Genomic DNA, 23,566 nt, shown 5'->3' with positions numbered 1-23,566 from the left:
TGGTATTATTACATTCCATTGTGGATTTTCCATTGTTTGAAAGTTACTTTTGCAAGAGTAATACACAAATCCATTGAGAATAATGTTTGCACACTATTAAGCCTAACTGGGCTGGTGACTGTTTTTTTGTTTCATTTATGTAAATTTTATCTACTTTCATTATTTTTTTATTATAGTCTTTCTCCTTTCTATTAATTGCCAACCTTAAGAAATTCATGTTTGATTCCCTCTATCTGTTAGATTAAAGCACACTCAAACAGCAAAATTCCTCCCAGAGGGTAACGTTTACTGCATTTTAAGGTCAAATTTGGCATTATACATTACGCGGTAGTGTTATACTTGGCTTTCCTGTGACAGAACTGGAAGCTGTGTTATTAGGAAACAGGTAATGCATGCCGCCAGTAACTTTATAGTCTTTCACATATCACAGTAGTTATCTTATTTTGTTAGGTGGCTGATTCTTTATAATCTTGCTAATCTTGGCAGAAATAGATCCCATATAGTGAAGGTAACCCACAGTCATTGCTTCACTTGCTCTTCTTCTGTGCTGTGTGACATATTGACTGGTTGAAAGGCCTTCTGATCCATTTGACCGTGTATCCATTTCTGCAAAAGACTGCAGTGATGCTGTATTGCTGATATCAAACTATATTCATTTGACAAAGTTTGTGCCCTGTGGACCAGTGTCTTCGGAACTTCTGACTGTTCCCACCCTCTTGTTGCCCAAAGTTTGTTTATTAATGTTTGGAGTAAGTAATTTGGGTGGCCTATCACATTTTCACAGCACTTGCCACACTGAGACAGTGACACACAGCAGTGAGTGAGGGGGACAGTCAAATTTAAATAACCAATTATGTTAATAATGAAAATATTCATCTTTTTGTTGCTCTTCTTTGTTATGTATTGATGGCTCGTTGTTGTTCTCCTTTCTGGGGTTCAGCTTTCTAGAATTGTCTAGAGGATGATCGGGTTGGTATTTCAGCAATAATATGAATTCTGGTGGACTTTCTGTAGAAGAGCACATGTATTTTCAGTCATTTCACTTCACAATACAAATAAATAAAATACATATAACTCGTTCTCCATCCTCATACTTCAAACTCATACAACCAACTGCACAAAAGAATAAAGATTTACCTCTAACAACATATAGCAAATAAATTACTGTTGTATGTCAATCTATATATACAAAACAATCTTTGAAACATAAATTTCATAAATAAAATACTATTAATTGTTTTTTTAGAAGTCCATACTCATCTTTTTAATTACATTAAGTATTTGTAAACATTGACCTTTAAACATTTTCACACAGCTTTGTATTAATGGATGTTTGGTTTTTGTCTATTCAGTGTGATATTCTCCACTTCAAATGATTCAGAATTGGTTAAATACATTTATCTCATGATAATCAGTTTTATTACAAACTCCATTCTTCTGTTGTCCTATGGACAGAGTGGATAAGAAGACCAGAGCTGTCTTGAAGGCAACAAGCATGCCTGCCAAGCTCATCAGAAGACTACACTTTAGATTGTCAGTTCCATCTAGACTGTATGGACTACTAAAAGTACACAAAGAAGTTGTGTTGCTACATAACCAACAGCTAAGTATTTGAAGCAACTGCTGTACTCATGTGTGGGGAAGTGTATTCACCACATCCACAACTTGGAGGACTAATTGCAGTGTCTCAGAAAACTATGTATCATGAAATCTGGTATAATGGTCAATTATGATGTGGTCTCCATGTTTATCAAGGTGCCACTTAAAGACTCACTAGAACTGATTGGAAAGAAATTTGACAATGCTGTGATGGACCTGTTCAGCCATATTACTGACTTCAGCATATCGTAATATTACAAGGAGAGAGGGGAAGTGGCCGTGGGCAGCCCCCTCACTCCAGTGGTTGCCAATCTCTTCATGGTGCAATTTGAGAAGGAAGCTTTATAGACGACTAGACAGAAACCAACACGCTTTTTTAGGTATGTGGATGATACCTCTGCAGTCTGGCCAAATATAAAGTTTCTCGTGGAACTGGAGAATGATGGTTAGCTCTGTTTTTGGATATACCGGTCAAAAGGACACGATATGGGTTATTTGGTCACAGTATGTACTGCAAACCAGCACACATGGATTTGTACCCAGCATGGATGAAGAAGAGCGAGATGAAGCAAAGGCTATAGCTTACATGTCCTATGTAGGACCTATTTCTGCCAAGATCAGAAGTAAGAAATGTGAAAGATGACATTCACTTACAAAAATGAGTAATTTATAATATACGTTGCCAATGTGGTATGTTGTACATTGGCTAAACAACTAGGACAGTGTACAGCAGATGCTGAGCACATCAGAGCCACAACCAGCTGAGATAGACAATTAAATCAACCATTGCAGAGCACTTTCTGGAAGTTAATCATACCATGATCCACAAAAATATGAGGATTCTGACACAGGCCCCAGATACTGGGACAGTATTACAAGAGAGTCTATAGAGATAACTGTGGTGTAAAATATCCTCATGAGTTGTGACACTATGTATCAATTCAACAAAGCCTGTAATCCTGCACTAAAGTTGCTTAAAGTGCAATAGATGCATCAACAGAACTCAACAAAGAGAAGAACTGAAAATGAGAATATGAGGAATGAATCCCGACAGACATCAGTTGCAAGATACTGAGAACGGAACACCAGATCACTTTCAGGCACGCTGGACTGAAAACAGAATTCCAACTCACAACCAGGCCTTCCAGACTAAAGATGGATTGTCTCAGTACATTTCTACTGGAAACAGACCATAGACAGAGCACCTAGAACTGACCAAGGGGGTGCACCAAACTGAAAATGAAACACCAGCTCAAAGACAGAATATCTCAGGATGTCTCTAGTGTGAATGGATGGCAAACAGAGTGCCTAGAACCGACCATGGAGAGGGAAGACAGTAGATACAAATTCTACTCAACTAGCAGTGTCATGTAGCATCTGACGAAGATAATGAGTCACAATGTTGCGCTGTTGTACATGGATGACACTGATATCTGGGAGAACTCCCGACACCACACAACATCAGCAGATCATCGGGGAAGCCTTAAGATGTCTGTAATGAAACTTTTCTATGGTTACAGCCAATATTGTTGACACACCTCATGAAAGCCTGACAGTTGCGACTGACCTGTCCTAATGCCAGTTACCATATAAATCTCAATGAGATGATTAAACATTGGAGACAGTTGGATAATGGATGGCTCTCTTTGGAATACTAGCTCAGTATCATTGCTGGATCGAATGGTATGTAGTCTGATTTCATGCCCAGCAGCTAAACTCACTGTGCAAATTGTATTATCATGTGATCCTTTGGTCAAATTCATTGAAGCATAAGAAAATAGTGTGAATTTAAATAAATACAAGTTGCAATAAAACAAAAAGTTAATAAAAAGGTAAAAAGGACAATCTTTCTGCCAAAATTCTGACCTCTGCAAAAGTCTCTGTACTTTATACAGATCTCACCGTTATGACCCAAACCTAATTTCAACCATGTTGGACTTGCAGAGGACCTTCTATCCTTTACTCGCTCTGTGCAATGGAAACATTTCTCCGCAGTATACACCACTGGCAACAGCCAACCAAACCCTCACTGGTATCTTTCAGGAATTCCTCACTTCTAACTTTGCCTCACCTTACTTTCTTAAATCCCTCACTGGTGAATTAACATCACTTCTATGGAAAACACTGCTACCCATAACCTGAAAAAGAACCAAGACCTTATCATTCTTCATGCAGACAAAAGCTTGACCACAGTGGTTATGAATCATAGTGACTATGCGGTTGAGTGTTTTTGCCAACTTTCCAACACCTACACATACAGACCTTACAACCACAGTTTCATACCAGAAGTCCAACATGATCGAAAGCAGTTCCTCAAAGTCTTAGGTCCACTTCAAAACCTGACACATAAATCCATCTCCCTCCTCATACTAGCAACTCCACAAACCCAACCCCACACGTCTCCCTTGGTTGTCCCATTGTGGCTGGGTATGAGGCTCCCACAGAATGAACCTCTGCCTCTTGCTGACCATCACCTCCAAACTACTGTTGTAACCTCCCATCCTACATTGCTCACTTTCTTGACCACCTCTCCACAGTTCCTGTCCTGTTACCAACAGATGCCTTGTTAGTCACTGTGGATGTCACATCCTTGTACACCAACATCTCCATGACCATAGCCATAGGGCCAGTTTGACAGCTTATGGCCATGGAACGCTACCTTTCCCCAACATCCTCCTCCTGATGCTAAACCCACCATCTCTTTCCTAATACTCCTAGCCAACCACATCCTAACCCATAATTATTTCACTTCTAAGGGCCACATTTATAGACAAATCCATGGTATCCCCATGGGTACTTGCATGGCACCATCCTATGCCAATTTATTTATGGGCCATCTGGAGGAATCTTCCTTATCCAGTTAATACCTAAAACCTCTTGTCAGATTCAGATTCATTGATGACATTTTCATTATCTGGACTCATGGAAAGAACAACCTCTGTTCAATCCTCCACAGCCTCAACACTTACTCCTAAATCTGCTTGTCCTGGTTCTTCTCAATTCATCAGGTCACCTTCCTAGATGTAGATCTCCACCTCTTATATGCCTTATATATGCCTGTCCATATCGAGTGCACCAGCCACCAACAATACCTCCATTTTGACAGCTGTGATCCACTCTATGTCCAAAAGTCTCATCCTTACAGCCTTGCAATCCCTGGATGCTGCATCTGCATTGGAAAGCAGGAGTTTTGTAAGTACGCTGATAATTTTAACAGGGCCTTTATTGACAGACAATGCGCAATCCAGCCCCTCCCTCTTCATGTCCCATGCTACCTGCTCCTCTGACATCAATGAACCTCTTAACCAGCCTGTCACCAGCAGTCCTTTGACCACTCAGTATCACCCTAGTCTTGAAAAGCCAAACCATGTCCACAACCAGGGCTTCAACTACCTCTCATCATGCCCTGGCATGAGAGATAGCCTAACCAAAATCCTACCTGCTTCACCAAAAGTAGTGTTCTGCCACCCACCCAACCTGCAGACCCTATTCCAAACTGAGCAAGGTGGTGCAGTGGTTAGCACACTGGGCTTGCATTTGGGAGGACGACGGTTCAAATCCGCATCTGGCCGATGGTTCCTTTGAAAGGGCATGGCTGATTTTCTTCCCTATCCTTTCCTCATCCGATGGGACCAGTGACCTCATTGTTTGGTCCCCTTCACCAAATCAGCCAACCAACCAACCCTATTCCAGACCTACTCCCAATCCTGCACTGCATGGGTTACTCCCCTGTTGTTGGCCCAGGCGCATGACCTGTTCATTCACCCACGCAACTCCTACCACAGTCTGGTTACAGGAATTTCTTGCCCAATAAAAGGCGGGGCCACATGTGAAAGCAGGCTTGTCATATATCAGCACTGCTGCAATTACTGTACAGCATTCTACGTGGGTATGACACATAACCAATTGTCTTCTCAAAGGAATGGTCACCACCAAACTGTGGCAAACTGTAAACTGGACCATCCACTTGTTGAACATGCTGCACACCCAGTACAAATGACTTCAACAGGTGCTTCACTATGCAGGCCATTTGGATACTCCCTTCCATCACAAGTTGTTCTGAACAATGGAGATAGGAGTTATCTCACCAGCATATCCAGTGTTCTTGCAATGCCTCTGGTCTAAACCTCCTGCTGCCTTACCTTACTACATCTCTATTTGTTTTACTCTCTCTACTCCTTTCTTGGCCATGGAGTCATCTGTCCGAAGACCTGCCTCTTTCCCACTATCACCTCCTTGCATGCTTCCCTACCTGTCCCCACCTCTATCAGCTCAGACAACTGCTTTCAATAATCAGTTATCTATAATCAGTCTCACTGTGGTCATGAGAATGTGCTTTTTGGCATCTGTGCAGTTGTGTGTGTAGTTTTGCTAGAAAAAAATCCAAGGGTTTAAAAGTTAGTGTGAATGATATTTACTGCTCTGTGTTCTTGTGCTCCACACATTGGTCCATTATAGGTGAGTGGTCGCCTTCTCCTTATCTTATGCATTGCTCCATCCACGAATTACCATTATTGTTAGACAGACTCCCATGCCATTGAAATATTCCCTGATCATAAATAAATAAAGTTCACTATGGCAATCAACATATCAGAAATTGCGTAATCATGTGTATATTCCCAGTCTATTCAATAATAAACCCTGATTTGCAGCCAAAAACAATCATCGTTCAACACTGCACTTCACGTAACATTCATGAAATGTTAACATTCCAGCTAGCTTACTTATTTTAAGTCCTATTTGACTAGAAATTTTTCTAAGTGCCAGCAAATGTTAAAAGTATTTCAGCAGCCAGATGCTGCCCAGAACCTATCACTTCACAATTCCTAAAACCATGGTACTAGTCACCCAATGCACACATTACCTCCAAGGCTGACCCACACGGCCTGACTGCCTGATACAGAATTATGAGGAGCTACCAGTTGCTAATGCTTATAAACCCTCAGTTTCCCCACCAGAATTCACGACACAAAATACAGAAAATGGACCACCATTTAAAGTACAATCAAGTTATAATAAATTATACATATAATATTTATTCTCAGAGGGTAATCAGTTAATAAAATATCTACAGATGTGTGGTTTTCAGTGATGATAGGTAGTGTCCTCTGCTATCATTTAATAACTTGTTTGACCAGATCACATGAAGCATTCAACTGCTATTAGTTTTAATAACTGCTTAGAAAAGTACTGATTTGCTTTTAAGATATAACTTCTGTAATTTTTATAATATAGATGATACCAATGTTCCAAATATACACCTCAGTGCCATTGTTATTCTGATGTGATTATTTTTATTGTATGTTAAAACATTGTTTAATTTTAAAGTACTTCTAAGTATCCCCCATCTGACGTATTACTACAGCTCCCATATTTAGTGCCAGCATCTTCATTCACATGCTGGTACTCAAACCAACAAGCCATGCCTTGGTAAAATCCATTTTCATTCCCCCAACTCACTTGCCATGACTGGTGGCAACCCAGCCCCAGTTACCATGGCTGGCCCACCTAAACTCAATGTCCATGCTTTACTACAGCCCTATCAGCATTATCAATATTTACAAGATTTTTATAACTTTAGGCAGCTGATAGCTCACTAGCATATATGTTATGTTCTACAGTCCTTTAGACCCATCCCCATTCATTGCAGCATAATATTATCCACAGCAAGAGTTAGTGGATCACCAATATAGGTCACACACTGAGTAGAAAACCTGTCCTTCACATTTTTATTTAATGACAGTTATTCCTCTTCCAGGGTCTTCTAATGCACCTCTCCTGTCATTGAGTAAATATCATTGGCACACCTCATATTCTTTTGGACCATTTCCATTCACTTCTGACAATATCATAACAAGGGGGGGAAAAGTACATTCAACAGAGAAACTGTGATTCATGTCTTCATTTACTGGCACTGGGATTCCTTTTACATGGCAGTAAAGCACACATAATTGTTCATTTTCAGTTAATTTGTTCTTAAAGCTGTTACTTGCATTTGTTGTATCATTGCTGTAAGAAACACAAAGACATGGTTGACTAATTATAGTGTGTATAGGGGTATTTAAACAGCCTTGCTTCCCATCCTTGACATGCAAATGAAACAAGAGGAAATCTTAATATACTGAGGAGTATTTTCTGCCATCCATTTATCAGTGGTTTACAGAGAGTGAAAGTGGATGAGAATACAAATTGGATTTTGGACCTTTCTTAAGTAAGCTTCTCTCACCAATGAATGTTAACATAGAAAGAAAAATTCGAACAGAACAGTCCATCCCGGTCATACTATACGCCATTGACTGAACCTGTGGTTCAAAATTTGGGAATCTAATCTATATAGGTTAAAAACAAATGTAAAACCAGTACTGAACCCCACAAAACTATATTTTTGCCCCATCTCAGTTTAGTTTTATCCTTGTGGTGCAGTATGCCACTGTCAATCTAAGGTTTCTGTTACATCTGTAAGGCTCCAGCCATATAGTGAGTTGCCGTGAATGAGCCAACATTTAAATTTCTCAAGTGGAATTTTTTGCAAGGTCACAAAAAATGTCAACATAGTAGTTTTTGTTATTAACTGTTCTTAATTTCTGACATGATGTATGATTTCCTCCATGAAGAATGCTATGCAAAAGACAAACTGTGTGGTGTGTAATAAGTTCTACATTGAAAAATGCATCAGTATTCAATTGCAGACCATTTCCATCATTTATTTATATAACACTAAAGGAACTGAAATTCACTGTTAATTGAAGATTACTCGCTTATCTAGATTTTTTTATAGACTGATTCTTAATTGCATATTCCAAACATATGTTATTTATTATAATTGAGGAAACAAGACATTTCATTTTCAAATGTAATTTTTTTTAAAGTTACAGCTTTCTTATTAATTTCATTCTTTTCTATATACTGATGTTAGCACAGATGATATGTAGGTCTTTAATGATCCTTAACTTTTTAATGTATACAAAATCAGTTTTTGGCAGCCTATTTGCTTTGTTAAAACATATCTTGTAAGTCACCTATGTGAGGGTTTTTTCCTCCACAACAGAGTCTACAGGTCACTATGAATAAATGAAACAAATGGAAAAAAGAGCTTCAAACAGGGAAAACTTTAAAAAAATGAATTAAACAGAATGTTGATCTTTCCAGTTTAAATATTCTCATTTTACAGATACATTATGCATGAAACTCATATATTAGATAAAACCTCATTGTTCTCTATAAAGAAAAAGCAAGTGAACCAGACATAACAGGTACTGAATGCAAGTGTTAGTCAAAAACCATACCTATTTTTTTTTTTTTTTACTTGTCTTGCTAACCTGTCATTTGAATGAGAAACGTAAGAACTTAAGTTCAAATGGCTCTGAGCACTATGGGACTTAACATCTATGGTCATCAGTCCCCTAGAACTTAGAACTACTTAAACCTAACTAACCTAAGGACAGCACACAACACCCAGTGGACTTAACATCTATGGTCATCAGTCCCCTAGAACTTAGAACTACTTAAACCTAACTAACCTAAGGACAGCACACAACACCCAGTCATCACGAGGCAGAGAAAATCCCTGACCCCGCTGGGAATCGAACCCGGGAACCCGGGCGTGGGAAGCGAGAACGCTACCGCACGACCATGAGCTGCGGGCAAAGAACTTAAGTCTCAGAAGGGAAGTTCAGGATGTGAGTAATGCCACCTGTGGCCATTTCTTCTGTAGTGACAAGCAGTCCCTCTCAGAATATACTAAGGGTCTCACTGTGACCTTCACAGACCATAATTACCCTCCCAATTCCCGTGCCATGTATCTCCAGTCACTCATCACCTCCCAAAGTCCCACTGGTTGGCCACTCAATGTTCAATATGGCCCCCTCCAGACACTCGAGCAATATCAACCCGATACTCCAACTCGTTCCACACTCTCTGTAGAATATCAGGCGTAACAGTTTGGATAGCTGCTGTTATTTCTCGTTTCAAATCATCAATGGTGGCTGGGAGAGGTGGCCGAAACACCATATCCTTAACATACCCCCATAAGAAAAAATCGCAGGGGGTAAGATCAGGGCTTCTTGGAGGCCAGTGATGAAGTGCTCTGTCACAGGCTGCCTGGCGGCCGATCCATCGCCTCGGGTAGTTGACGTTCAGGTAGTTACGGACAGATAAGTGCCAATGTGGTGGCGCTCCATCCTGCTGAAATATGAATTGTTGTGCTTCTTGTTCGAGCTGAGGGAACAGCCAATTCTCTAACATCTCCAGATACTGTAGTCCAGTTACAGTAGCACCTTCGAAGAAAAAGGGACCAAAAACTTTATTGGCTGAAATGGCACAGAAAACGTTCACCTTAGGCGAGTCACGTTCATACTGAGTTGTTTCCCGCGGATTCTCAGTGCCCCATATACAGACATTGTGACGGTTGACTTTCCTGCTAGTGTGGAAAGTTGCTTCATCACTAAACACAATCTTTGAAACGAAAGATTCATCTGTTTCCATTTGAGCAAGGATAAAATCACAGAAATCGATTCTTTTAATCTTATCAGCTGCAGACAGTGCTTGAACCAATTTCAGACGATAAGGTTTCATAACTAACCTTTTTCGTAGGACTCTCCATACAGTTGATTGTGGAATTTGCAGCTCTCTGCTAGCTCTGCGAGTCGATTTTCCTGGGCTGTGAACAAATGCTTGCTGGATGCGTGCTACATTTTCATCACTCGTTCTCAGCCGTCCAGAACTTTTCCCTCTGCACAAGCACCCATTCTCTGTAAACTGTTTATACCAACGTTTGATACACCACCTATTAGGAGGTTTAACACCATACTTCGTTCGAAATGCTCGCTGAACAACTGTCGTCGATTCACTTCTGCCGTACTCAATAACACAAAAGCTTTCTGTTGAGCGGTCGCCATCTTAGCATCAACTGACGCTGACGCCTAGTCAACAGCGCCTCAAGTGAACAAATGTACAACTAAATGAAACTTTATAGCTCCCTTAATTCGCCGACAGATAGTGCTTAGCTCTGCCTTTTGTCGTTGCAGAGTTTTAAATTCCTAAAGTTGTGGTATTCTTTTTGAATCACCCTGTATTATTCTTAGAAGGAATAGTTATGTTTTCAGGTACAGTCCAATATGCAAGTTTAATCTGATAGGAATGTTCACAACAATGTCATCATTCTGAATTGATTAGAGTTCTTTACTTTAAAAAGTTTATTTCTGAATTTTACTTTTCATATATTCATTAACTTAGGCGGTAATAATGAACTATTGATTTTTACTTAACTGTCTTGTTGAAACTCTGTACTGTATTATGTGTTATGTTGATGCAGGACAGACATCATCACTGACTGGCCTGAGATTTTATTGCCACCAGTGTGGTCGGACATATAAGCACAAGGAGAACCTGAGACGCCACCTGCGCTTGGAATGTGGAGGGACACGGCACTATACATGCTTTGCTTGTTCAAAAAGCTTTAAACACAAACATCATCTTATCAACCACCAGGACAAAGGAAGATGTCCAGAGTTAAATCGCAGATTTTTTTCAAAATGATACTAAACTTAAGAAACGGTTTTGATGAAAAACATTGTGTGTTACAGTGAAAGGATAGAGAGAGAAGGTGGCTTGAATTCATAGATTTTACTTTTTACTAGCATGTATTCACATAAATGTTTCATTATCAACAGATATTTCTTTCTGAATCCTGCAGCAAAATATTAAAGGTAGGTCATTAGAACATACTGTAGGAAATTACTAAACTAAATATGTTTCAAATGTGTTCTCTCTCCATCTGTGAAAGAGTTCCTTTACAAGTGTATCTCTATGAATAATATCTATTCAGATTGTAATGTGAAGACATTGTTTCATGTGGATTATTTCACTGATGAATGCAATGAACCTAGAAGTACTGCACACAATCTGTTTTACATTTTGTGATAATGACATTGCTTAAGGTGTATAAATTGTTGCCATTTTGTATCAACAGGACTGTTTTAGTAGAGACAGTAATTAAGAGTTATTGTCTAGAATGATAAACCTCTCATGTCTCATATAGTTTCCAGAACTGCTATAAAATTAGCAACAGAATTGTTACTGATATATACAGTGCCAACTCCCAGCTGAATGTTAGTTACAATCTCTATTATGCCCTGTGGTCTTTTCCAAATATTATAATGAACTAGTAGTAACAAATAGGAATGAGAATTGCGTGTCAGTACAAGTAATGATGTGTGTCCGTATGTTAATATTATCCTAATTGAATTGGAACTGAAATCTGATGGTATATATAAGCAACTAACTGAACCATATGTGATGAAGATGGACATTTAGCAATTAATATAAAAAAAAAGTGTTTGCAATGTCATGCTGGTATGTTTTTCCCCTGTGTCTTTCTCTTGGTTGATACACCACAAAGAGTTGCAGAAAATTATTCCTAACGTGGAAATAAAGTGACTTTTTTAAACTATGTGTGTGACTGACACACACTTTTAATCTGCCAAGAAGTTTCAAAACAATACACACTGTGCTGCAAAGTGCTTCATCATGGGGATTAAGTTTTATGGGGCCAATGTACCTCTGACCTATTTTCTCCATCAGTGTCTGAGAAATGTGACCTGAAAGTTTAGTCAAAGGTTTGGTTGTGTGCTGTATATCTTTATACTTGACCAGTGGACTCCTCTGCTTTGCATGCTGAGATTTCTTACTCCCCAGTGCAAATCATGTTTATTTCGTGTATCATACTCAAGGTGTGGAATCTGCATAATGTTTATCATTTTATCCATGCCTTATCTTGTTGAACTCTGTGGCTGTTATTCAAATTAAGATTTTTGAAGAAGACAGCAATATGCCAAAATAGTTTTAAGAAGTTTATTTTACTGCCTTGGTAAGCTATATGCAATTATACCCATCTTCTGACAGCTACACTTGTTTCAGCACAGTATCAGAACTGTCAACTGCATGTCATCTGCTACTGTAATTTGTTTTAGCAAATGATTTTTTTTATTCTTCATTTGTCATTATGCTTCTTTGGGAGGAACCACAAACTGATCAAATGCAGGCAGCATGCAGATGAACACAGTCAAAATGACACATACAAACATTTTATAGTATACTCCATGGCAATTACTGCTGTAGACATGTGCTTTGTATATACATAAATGAATATATTTATTCTGTAGTGGAATAACTTGCAAATGATACAGACCTTTTCCAGTCCACTGAATCAATATTGATTTAAGAAAAAGATTAAACTGTGTTAAAGGTATGTTCTTTGATTCAAAAAGATACCCTATATTTCTACATCATCTTACACTCGACAAACCACTGAAGTGCATGGCAGGGTGAACATCCCATTCTGCCAGTTACTAGGGCTTTTATCCATTCCAATCACTTATGAATTGCGGAAAGAAAAGTTGTCTAAATGCCTCTGTGCATGCCGTAATTAATCTAATCTTGTCCTCATGATCCCTGTGAGTGTGGTGTGTAGGGATTTGTAGTATATTCCTAGAGTCATTACTTGAAGTCTGTTCTTGAAACTTGGTATATTTTCCACCTATCTTCAAGAGTCTGTCAGTTCAGTTTATTCAGCATCTCTGTGACAACCTCTCACAGGTTAAACAAACATGTGACCATTCATACTGCCCTTCTATGTATATGATAAATATCCTCTCTTAGTCCTACTTGTTACATGTCCCCCACAGTTGAATGTCTATGAAAGAAATGTCATAATGTACTGACGTGGCACAAACTTTGCAAAAACGGACATAATGTCTGATAGGATAGCCGAAATCAGTGATTTTACAATGTTACTTACAACCCGTCTCGATTACATTCATATGACTGGTTTCGGTTCCTCTAGAACCATCTTCAGATCGGTAACGATAATGATACTAATAATGCATCCCGAAACCTGACATGGCACAAACTTTGCCTGGAAGAAATAAAATACATTGCAACAAGAAAAGGCTGTTTTTATTTACAAAATGAATTTTTCTGTGCTTGCCGGGAATGATGGCCATGCAAACAAACTTGTTGGTTTAATTGACTTTCACTCCACTTTTTTAAAAAAGTTAAATATTATACTGATTTGTAATATGAAGAAATGCCTGGTGCCAGTAATGCTGCAATATGGAGTGTTCTGTTCCTGCACACATTTCTGTAAATAGACATCAGCATACTCTTATGTAAACTGCCATTATTCACGCAACGAGTGGCATATTATAACCTCTTTGCCTATAACACTGTCCATGGTGCTTTGTAAGCCTTTCTTTCAGGAAATGTTTCATTTAAAACCACATCAAGTTTCCAAGTTAGGCACTAGATTGTTAATAATGGCATAAACTATACTTATCTTGAATAAATCTGTTCCTGGTTACATCATAAAATGATTTCCTCTTCTTAGTGTGCACCTTCTGAAATTCAGGATCAATATTAATTGCACTGGCAACAACTTTAGATCATGGGGAATGGTGTCTCAATTTTTGCTTAACTATTTTAAGTCACTTAAGCTCTCAGAGTGTCTTACCTAAACATCAACGTTAGTATTTCGAGCTTGTAGTAATCTGCTTCTGTAATCAATTGGTGCCAACAACTTTAGCAAAATAGATGGCATTATTAAATACCTGAATGATCTCACATAATACTAAACACTCTGTGCCACAGAACCTGTTTCAGGTGACAAATTTAACTTGCTGAGAATTTAAATAGCAATGGCAAGCTTATCCAAGTGAGCTGCAATTGGTATTGCAGCGTCAACCTCAGCATTCCAAAAGGTATCAGACATGGAACATAAATATCTTCCAATACACTGTTTCAGAATTTCCTAGTGTTGGGGACTGCTACTGAACAGATTCTAAAAAAGTTTAATCTCTCTGAATAAAGTATCTGCTTCATGGCAACATTCGGCTGCTTGTACTCTACGTAAGACTATGTCAAGCTCATCGAGAACATTTTAAGTGTCTGAGCTCCTGTATATGACCCTCTAATATTAATCTGCTATCATAACCTTGTCCATGGCATTCACTAATAGGAATTGACTGTTTCACAAGTGTTGATCAAATTAAATGTGCAATAGCAAATGTCGTTTGTGAATACTTGTCCATGGCATTCACTAATAGGAATTGACTGTTTCGCAAGTGTTGATCAAATTAAATGTGCAATAGCAAATGTCATTTTGTGAATACAAACTACAAATTCCAAAAACTGTTCATTTATTTCATAGTTACCAGTTTCCTTATTAAAGTAAATATAATGCAGGATGAATGTTGTTTGTTCAATATGATCTTAATCAGGAGTTGCAGCAACAGTAAATGAATAATGCTTCTAATTTTCCCTCTTTTCCAAGGTGGCACTGCTGACATGATGGGCGCAACTAGAAATAAATTCATTCTGAGTATCATGTGACAGATAATGCACATGTAAATGCTTTCTTGATACATGTTGGTCTCTGACATGTGTTGGATCATAGCTGACTCAAGACTTCAGACATTCAGAGGAAATTTCCATTATTTGGATCTGTAATTTTCTGAGCTGAACCTCTGAGTGCCAAGCCTCTTTGACCAGGAAATAATATCACATCAAGAAACATGAGAGTTTCAGTGCAGGTTGATTATTCTACAGATAAACAAAGGAACATTACCTCTTTTCTTCTGACATCAGCATACCTCGTTCATGTCATTTCATTTCTTCACTTTCATGATTCTTCCAGGGCAAATTTTTACAAATAGAAATTTTTTGTTTTGTGTTTACTCTTGAATGCAAAATATCTTCTGTACACTCATATTTTTTGTGTAAATCACCCTTGTAATGAAATCAGAAATGCCATACTTCTGAATGTTGTTGGCAAACCTACAAAATTATAATGATGTTTCGCAACTGTCAACTTATACATTTTTTACGGAAGAACATTTAAAGAAAGCACTTTTTCGACTCCATCACAATGTTGTTTTAGTGCACACTACTTAAAAAAATGTAGTGCCTTCAAGAATAAACATGGAATAGAATGGTATGCAATTGGGCTGTAGGAACTGAAGTGGAAAGGAAGATTGGTTATGCTGTTGCTGGGGTGATGTTCTTTTATTTATTATATGATGCAAAATTTATTTTACTGTTGCAGCCTGATATTTGCCAACTTAGCTCCCTGGGGGATCCAAATCCATTAAAAGACATGAAGCTCCCCCCCCCCCCCCCCCCCCCCAATGGTGCTTGGGTCCTGGGGATTTTACCCCCTTCTCCCCTCTCTCGCCAGGCCTGCTTCCAGTTTTGCTACATGAAGGGAGTATTCAATTCACAGAAAATGCAGTTTATTCATGTGTGTGTGAGGCATTAACATGACAACACAATAGGTTGAGGATGGTAGGTATATCCTTTGGTTTAAAGAAAGCATTCAATGGTGTGCCGGTGTGCATTGGGCAATACTTTTTGTACGTTATGGCATTATAGGGTTAGGGAAAAAGCACAACAGTGGTTCACTTCAGTAGGAAGCAGAGGTTGTCTTCCAGTGTCAGCGAATAGGGAAAAGCATTGAATCTGATTAGAGTCATGTAGGACGGTATGACAGGATTCTGTTGTGGGTCCATTGTTTTCCTTGTTATATATCAATGATCTGTCACTAAACGTGACAGGTGACTCAATCTATTTTTCAATTTGCAGATCAAGCAATTGTTACTGTGAAAGATGTGTAATGCAATGTAAATGATATGGTTAATAGGGTGGTAGAAAATAATCAGTTTTTGAAACTATAATGTAACTGGATAGATAAAAAAATATGGCTGGGGAACACACTTATAAAGTTATTAAAATCTGCTTGCTTTAGGACCCAGTGGCCCCTTCTTCTGGTAGAAGGATTTGAAAGGTTAGGAAGAGGGGTGAAAGAAACTGACTGATGAGGTTTAGGAAATAGGGAGAGTTAGGACAAGTCACCAAAACCCTGCATTGGGGGAGACTTGCCGGACTGGATGAGAAGGAAACATCTGTCTGTGCATGTAATAAAGTGCTGCAAATGTGGTGTGTTCACACAAATTCCATAGACATGGGTGGGGCAATCAATCATCTTGTTAAGAGCAAAACAAGGGTTTCTCCTTTAAAACTCATTGTGAAATTTGCCCCCCCCCCCGGTTACAGTCACTGAATTGATAGTCACATCTTAGTATGTACTTAGATATGGCATACTTTCGTGGAGAAATATTCATATTCAGCAGTTGAGGATATAATTTATTAATGAGAAATTTCATTCATTAATCATTGAATACATTGCAGTAAAACAGACAATTGTTTTAATTTGACTTGGACTGTAAGCCTATCTTTGTCTCTCTCACACATTATTCTTCCCTTCTAAGAATATTTAGGTTATTCTACACACTATCAATTTCACTTAAAAATTTTGCACAACTGAGAATGTATATTTCAGTCACGATTTTAACTGACCATTACAATCACTAATGCACTCATACTCAATTATAATGTGTGTAAAAAGGAATTTACAAAAAAAAATGGGCTATACACTTAAATGATCCTTTTATATCCAACAAAACAATAGTACAGTGCTTCATGAAATTAAATCTTTATTTCACTTTCACAAACAAAACAAACTTGCTACCTGTGTACATCATCACAAATCTAGTTCACTGTCCTTCACAGATAATTTGGTTACTGTGTTGCATTCAGTTAGAGAAAAAGGCTTTCAGCATTGTTGTTGCATTAGCCATACTGAACTTTAATACCACGTGATCATCAAGTGATCATTGATGTCTCATGTGAGCATTCAAGTTCAGAAGTAAAGTCTTGTTTAAACTCCTGTGGCGAGTGCTGACACCAAATATCACCTCTGCCATCACAAGTTCCTTGGTTTCAGTCTGTGTTTAGCCAGTCACTGTGTGCATTTGTTTCTTGTGTGTGTAATAGTTGACTAATAAATAATGTATGTACATTCAACTTCCCATTTATCCAACCACCTATGACAGTGACTGAATTAACCTCATTTGTGACACAGTATTTCTGTCCATTATAATAACAATTGTGTGTTCTGTGGCACACGTTCACTACAAACAAGGGATCACATCCAATGATCTGTTTTCCAAGCTCCCCATACCTGCTTCAGATGTCTATTGAGAAGTCTAAATGCCAACACTGATTCAAGGGACATGTAAGATACATCAGGTACATTTCCTTTCCTCTACGCAACATGTGGGAACTTTATATACCATCTGCTTTGATTGCTCAAGGTTGTGCTGGCCCTAGTGCTTTGCATACTGCCTAGTATTGTAATTTTATGCCTATGGCACCTGAAGTTACCGTGCATCGTGTGATTGTGGAACATACATCGCCACCAGTGTTTTGTGGTCAGCATACATTGGACTGCTACCCACAAAACACCACAATGCATCACACAACTGCCAGATACACTTTCTGTGCATATTCTGCAGTGCCATCTGACAGCTATGGCTGGCATGTACACACTGGTTGACCATGTGCACGTGCTGTAGTGTGATGCCATGTACCTGACTCTTGCTCTGCACGCAGGCGTACTGCCACTCTTTGAGACAGCCACAGTTGTCTCTTCCGCATCGGCCGACCACATACCTAAGGTGTCGTGCATCTTGTGCGAGTATCATTTTGCCCTGTCCACCAGGACCTTGGGCGACACACTGCTCTGACCTTGGGCCTCGAACAACACGTTCAGTCAAAATTTTACCTCTGCTTTGTATAGTCTTCCCCGTCATTGCCCACGCCTCATGATGATGCACCAACTCATCCCACACTTAGACAGCATGTTGCGACAGGCAGATTCTCAAAACTCTCACTCCTGCTGAAAAACAATCCCAAAACATGGTGTGCACTGGTAGACTACTTGCTTGACTGCCATGGCATCACTGACGATGACCAACACTTCATCTGCTTAGTCAGTCACCTGTACGACCACACCAACCTCAACAGCGATTTGGTGCTTTGTCCTCCCAACCAACATAAATACACCACTGCTAAAACTACTATTATCAAACACTTATCATGTTCTCCTGAACAGACAAATCATCACATCATTCATAACGAACATCTGGGATCCTGAACTCTGTCACAACTCTGGCACCAATTGCGGGCCCCAGTCAATCCTGGGATCATGCCAGAGATAGCATTGTGGCCTCTGTGGCTTGTCAGACTTCCTTATGAACTGCAGTTACAGCTCCTTTTCCATTTGTCTGACACTCTGGATATCATACTTCACTTTGTGCACCAAGCATACTGCATCATCTGGCACAGACAGTTACTTCCTAGCACTGACAGTTATTCTGATGACAGAGTTGCAACAGCACCTCCCTGGCACAGACAGCTACTCCCCAGCACTGACAATTATTCCGATGTCAGAGTTGCAGCAGCATCTTCCTCCCACCACTCCCCATCTGTTTGCTTCAGGCAGCAGGCAGAAAGCAGCCTGACACACCACAGTGACTCCTCCAGGTGAAGCCAACACCAAATGCGTGGCAGAGTTCCAATGAAGCTCAACAGAGAGCGTGCATGACATGCTCAAAACACTGTTGATTTCATACCATGTGTGATAATGCAGCAAAGAACTGCCACACACCCATTCCCAAACTCCACCTGCGGGCTGGTGTAGGTGCCCTGGTCCACAATGCTCCCATACAGCGCCTTGTCAAACATCTATCACTGAACATTTCCTCCAGCTCGAGTGACATTTACATATCTAACCACAACTCTAAAATTCAATTCTTTGTCAACACTGGTGCAGAGGCCAGCGTCACACACAGCACCTGCTCACACTTTTCCAACCAGACTCGCATTATGCGCAGCATGCATGGGGCAGCTGACCTCCATGTCTACTTTACGCTGGACCTGAACTTTACATGGACATTTCACGTCACTGATATTTGTGAACCAGTGTGCTTGGCATGGACTTTCTCAGACACTTTGTTTTATTGCCAGATGTCCAAACAGCATCTCTATTGCCTCACACAACTGGTTGACATATACCAGGCTCATTCAGCCTCGCTGACTCCACCACTGCAAGGTTTCCGGAGCTATTGCATCTCACTATTTCCAAGTGCTCTATGTTGATGACTCAACTTACCTCCTCCTTGGTCAAACTTACAGTTGAGTGTTCTGCTATTGTTGCTCTCCATGCTCACAACATTGAGCTCCAAAGATTAATCAGTGATGCATCGCAGGAACTGTTGCACGCTCATTGCACACACTACCACTTCTTCGTCGCACAGCTGATGTGTGCATGCCATATCCACAGCAGCCGTCACGCCGCCTATGGCAGCTGACTCGACAGCAGTTTTCTCCCTGTGCATGGGCACAAAGCTACAATATCTGCAATTATGAATGGTTCTTGCCACAAAATTAACAGAATGGAGGGACCCCTGTGTGCCATAAGGCCCGATGCCTCACTCCAAGGAAATTATGGCATGCAAAAGTGATCGGCCTAGAACTTCTTTACACTAGTATTGTCTGTCCTTCAGACAGAAAATATTCATCTCCCATCCACCTTCTCTTCTTCTCATAAAATATAGTTCGTACCAATTGTTAAGAGACTATAAGGCTTTGAATGCTTGCACTATAATGGACAATTATCCAATTCCCAACATTCAGGACTTAGTGCTGCTTCTCTATGGCACATGTGTGTTTAGTATACTTGACTGCTGTGCAGTGTACCACCAAATTGCAATGTTCAGAGATGACATTTCTCAAACTGCTCTTGTAATCCCATTCTGCCTCTTTGACTACTGCTTTAAGCCTTACAGCCTCAAAAACGCAGCCCAGATCTGGTGATAATTTCTTGACCCTTTACTATTCCACTTCCCATTTTTGTCTGATATTCCCCCCCCCCCTTCCCCCCCCCCCCCCCCCAAATCAAGGAACATTAACACCACCTGACTCATGTACAGGCTACACTATGTGGCACAGCATTGATATTAACCACGAAAAATTACAACTAGAACATATGACTCCGTTAACTCTCCTTGGTCATACTGTGACCACCAAAGGCATCCATCTGACTGAGGAGAATTCATTCCCAACCTCCTCATATCCACACAGTATCATCAAGAATACCTCCATCAAAAGGAAAGTATCTTGGATGGAGAAATGGTCCAAGCTTTCCAGACTCGCAAATCAGTATTCTCTCACACCACCACACTGTCTCACCCAGCACGTGATGCTTACATATCTGCCACCTCTGCCACATTCATCTTAGCATCATGGTTCTCTTCGCCATGTCTGATATGTATCACTATATTCTGTCTGCAGTCCACTGAGTTACAAGCTGAGTTGAAAGTCTTCTGTCTTGCTGATACCATGGCTGATGCAGTAACGTGCACATTTGTCAACTGCCAGATCACACAGCTCAGGTGCCCATCATCTCTAAGCTCCAACCTGAGCCAATATTCGAATACCTACTATTTGCTAAACTCCGCGCACTGTACAGTGTCGACAAATTCCATATGACAGCATATCACCTGCGAAGCAATGGACTTGTCAAGTTCTGGCACCACACATTTAAAGCACTCGTGATGGAGCAGATCCAGGTTAGAAGCATTACCACGGATTCTTCTTGGCATTCAGACAGCACACGAAGATGACTCGAAAGCCTCGCTTGCCAACAGCACTTTTCAATCTTACTAAGCAACTATGTTCTTTGATATCAGTCTGTGTTATTCCTTGTCACTGTTCACAAGTGTTTTTCATGTATGTAATATTCTACTACTAAATAACATTTATATATTCAACTGTTTCATTAGTTCATTTATCCAACCAACAATAACAGTGACTGAATTAACCACATACTTATAACTTTACTGACCACTGAATCAATGGGATTCTGTGGATATACATGTTGCATCACTTGCAAAACTAGGTGCCCCACCTCGATACCACTTATTGTTCTCGGACGTTGTCACCTCAACTCTTTGATTTGGTAGACTTTCCCAGCATAATAAGTTCTGATATTCTTCACGGGTTTGCAGTCGGATCATGTCGTCTTCCAGACACAATATTTCGGTGGACCAGCTGGCCGCCATCTTCAGGTGAGTTAATGCTAGTGCACTGCCTCGCCAGAACTGAATTCCAGTCACAGCGACGGAAACCTTTATACACCATGAACAGAGCTCGGCACGAGCGTGAGATGATGGGCAGCACCTCCTGGCCGCAAGTAGACACGCAGCGCGCTGGTGGGAGAAGGCGGCCAAAACGATAAATCTCAACAGTTCTAGTTGGATCAATCCAATGATCGAAAAGAAGACCGTTGTTGTTTAATGTCGGACAAAATCGGATTCCATATCTTACTTAGAGGAAAACCTTTATCCCTGTTAATATTATTACTGGATAATCTAATTTATTTATTTATTTATTGTTCCATGGGACCAAATTAAGGAGAAGTCTCCATGGTCATGGAATGAGTCAATACATGAAATTATAACACAATAGCAGAAACAGATAAAATGAAATATAAGTAATATATTCAGGTGACAATTCGTAAGTTTAAATAAAGAAAATCAACAATTTCAATGGATTCTTTAAGAACACATTCCTAATAGCGAGAAGCAGGAGAGATCAATTGTGTCTTGTCATACATCATCGTGTATCCTTCGTTAAGGCAATGTTCCGCCACTGCCGACTTCTCAGGCTGAAACAACCTAGTGTGCCGATGATGTTCCACACACCAGTCCTGAATAGTTTGACCAATATATTTCTTTCCACAGTGACATGGAATTTCATAAACCCCGGGCCTCCTCAAGCCCAAATTATCCTTAAATGATCCAAGAAGGGTTCTAGTCTTGGCCACCGGCATAAAAACACTTTTAATATTATATTTTCTTAAAATTCTTGAAATTTTGGATGATATACTTCGTGCAAAGGATAAATAAGCAACAGCTTCAAAAGTATCCTCTATTGGCTTGCGTGACGGACCAAACTGAAGAGCACGGCATATTTGTTGTTCCGTATATCCATTCCGTTTAAAAACAATCTTCAAATGATCAAGTTCTTCTTCCAAATGTTCCTCGTCAGAAATGGCATAAGCTCTTTTCACCAGAGTCCGCAAAACTCCACTACATTGGTGTGGTGGATGACAGCTGGTCGCATGAAGATAGTGCTCAGTATGAGTAGGTTTCCAATACACACTATGTCCAAAAGTCCCGTCATCCTTTCTTTGAACTAAAACATCAAGAAATGGAAGTTTACCATCACTTTCAATTTCCATAGTAAATTTAATACTTGGATGTAGACAATTAAAATAATCTAAGAAGTGATTCAAAGCATCAATTCCATGTAGCCAAACCATAAAAATGCCATCAACGTATCTCAAAAAACACTTTGGTTTAAGAAAGGAAGTTTTGAGTGCCATGTCCTCAAAGTCTTCCATAAAAAGGTTGGCGACTGTGGGAGAGAGTGGACTGCCTATAGCTACCCCGTCAGTTTCCTGAAAATATACATCATTGAAAAGAAAATACATTAAAGTCAACACATGATGACATAACTTGGTAGTTTCTTCATCTAATTTCTCGCCATCCAAGTATTAAATTTACTATGGAAATTGAAAGTGATGGTAAACTTCCATTTCTTGATGTTTTAGTTCAAAGAAAGGATGATGGGACTTTTGGACATAGTGTGTATCATAAACCTACTCATACTGACCGCTATCTTCATTCGACCAACTGTCATCCACCACACCAATGTAGTGGAGTTTTGCGGACTCTGGTGAAAAGAGCTGATGCCATTTCTGACAAGGAACATTTGAAAGAGGAATTCAATCATTTGAAGATTGTTTGTTTTTAAACAGAATGGATATACGGAACAACAAATATGCCGTGCTCTTCAGTTTGGTGCATTACGCAAGCCAATAGAGGATACTTTTGAAGCTGTTGCTTATTTACCCTTTGCGGGAAGTATATCATCCAAAATTTAAAGAATTTTAAGAAAATATAATATTAAAAGTGTTTTTACGCCGGTGGCCAAGACTAGAGCCCTTCTT

The sequence above is a fragment of the Schistocerca serialis genome, chromosome 4 (genome assembly GCF_023864345.2).
Source record: "Schistocerca serialis cubense isolate TAMUIC-IGC-003099 chromosome 4, iqSchSeri2.2, whole genome shotgun sequence".
Taxonomy (NCBI): domain Eukaryota; kingdom Metazoa; phylum Arthropoda; class Insecta; order Orthoptera; family Acrididae; genus Schistocerca; species Schistocerca serialis.
Note: the sequence above shows the minus strand (reverse complement) of the source record.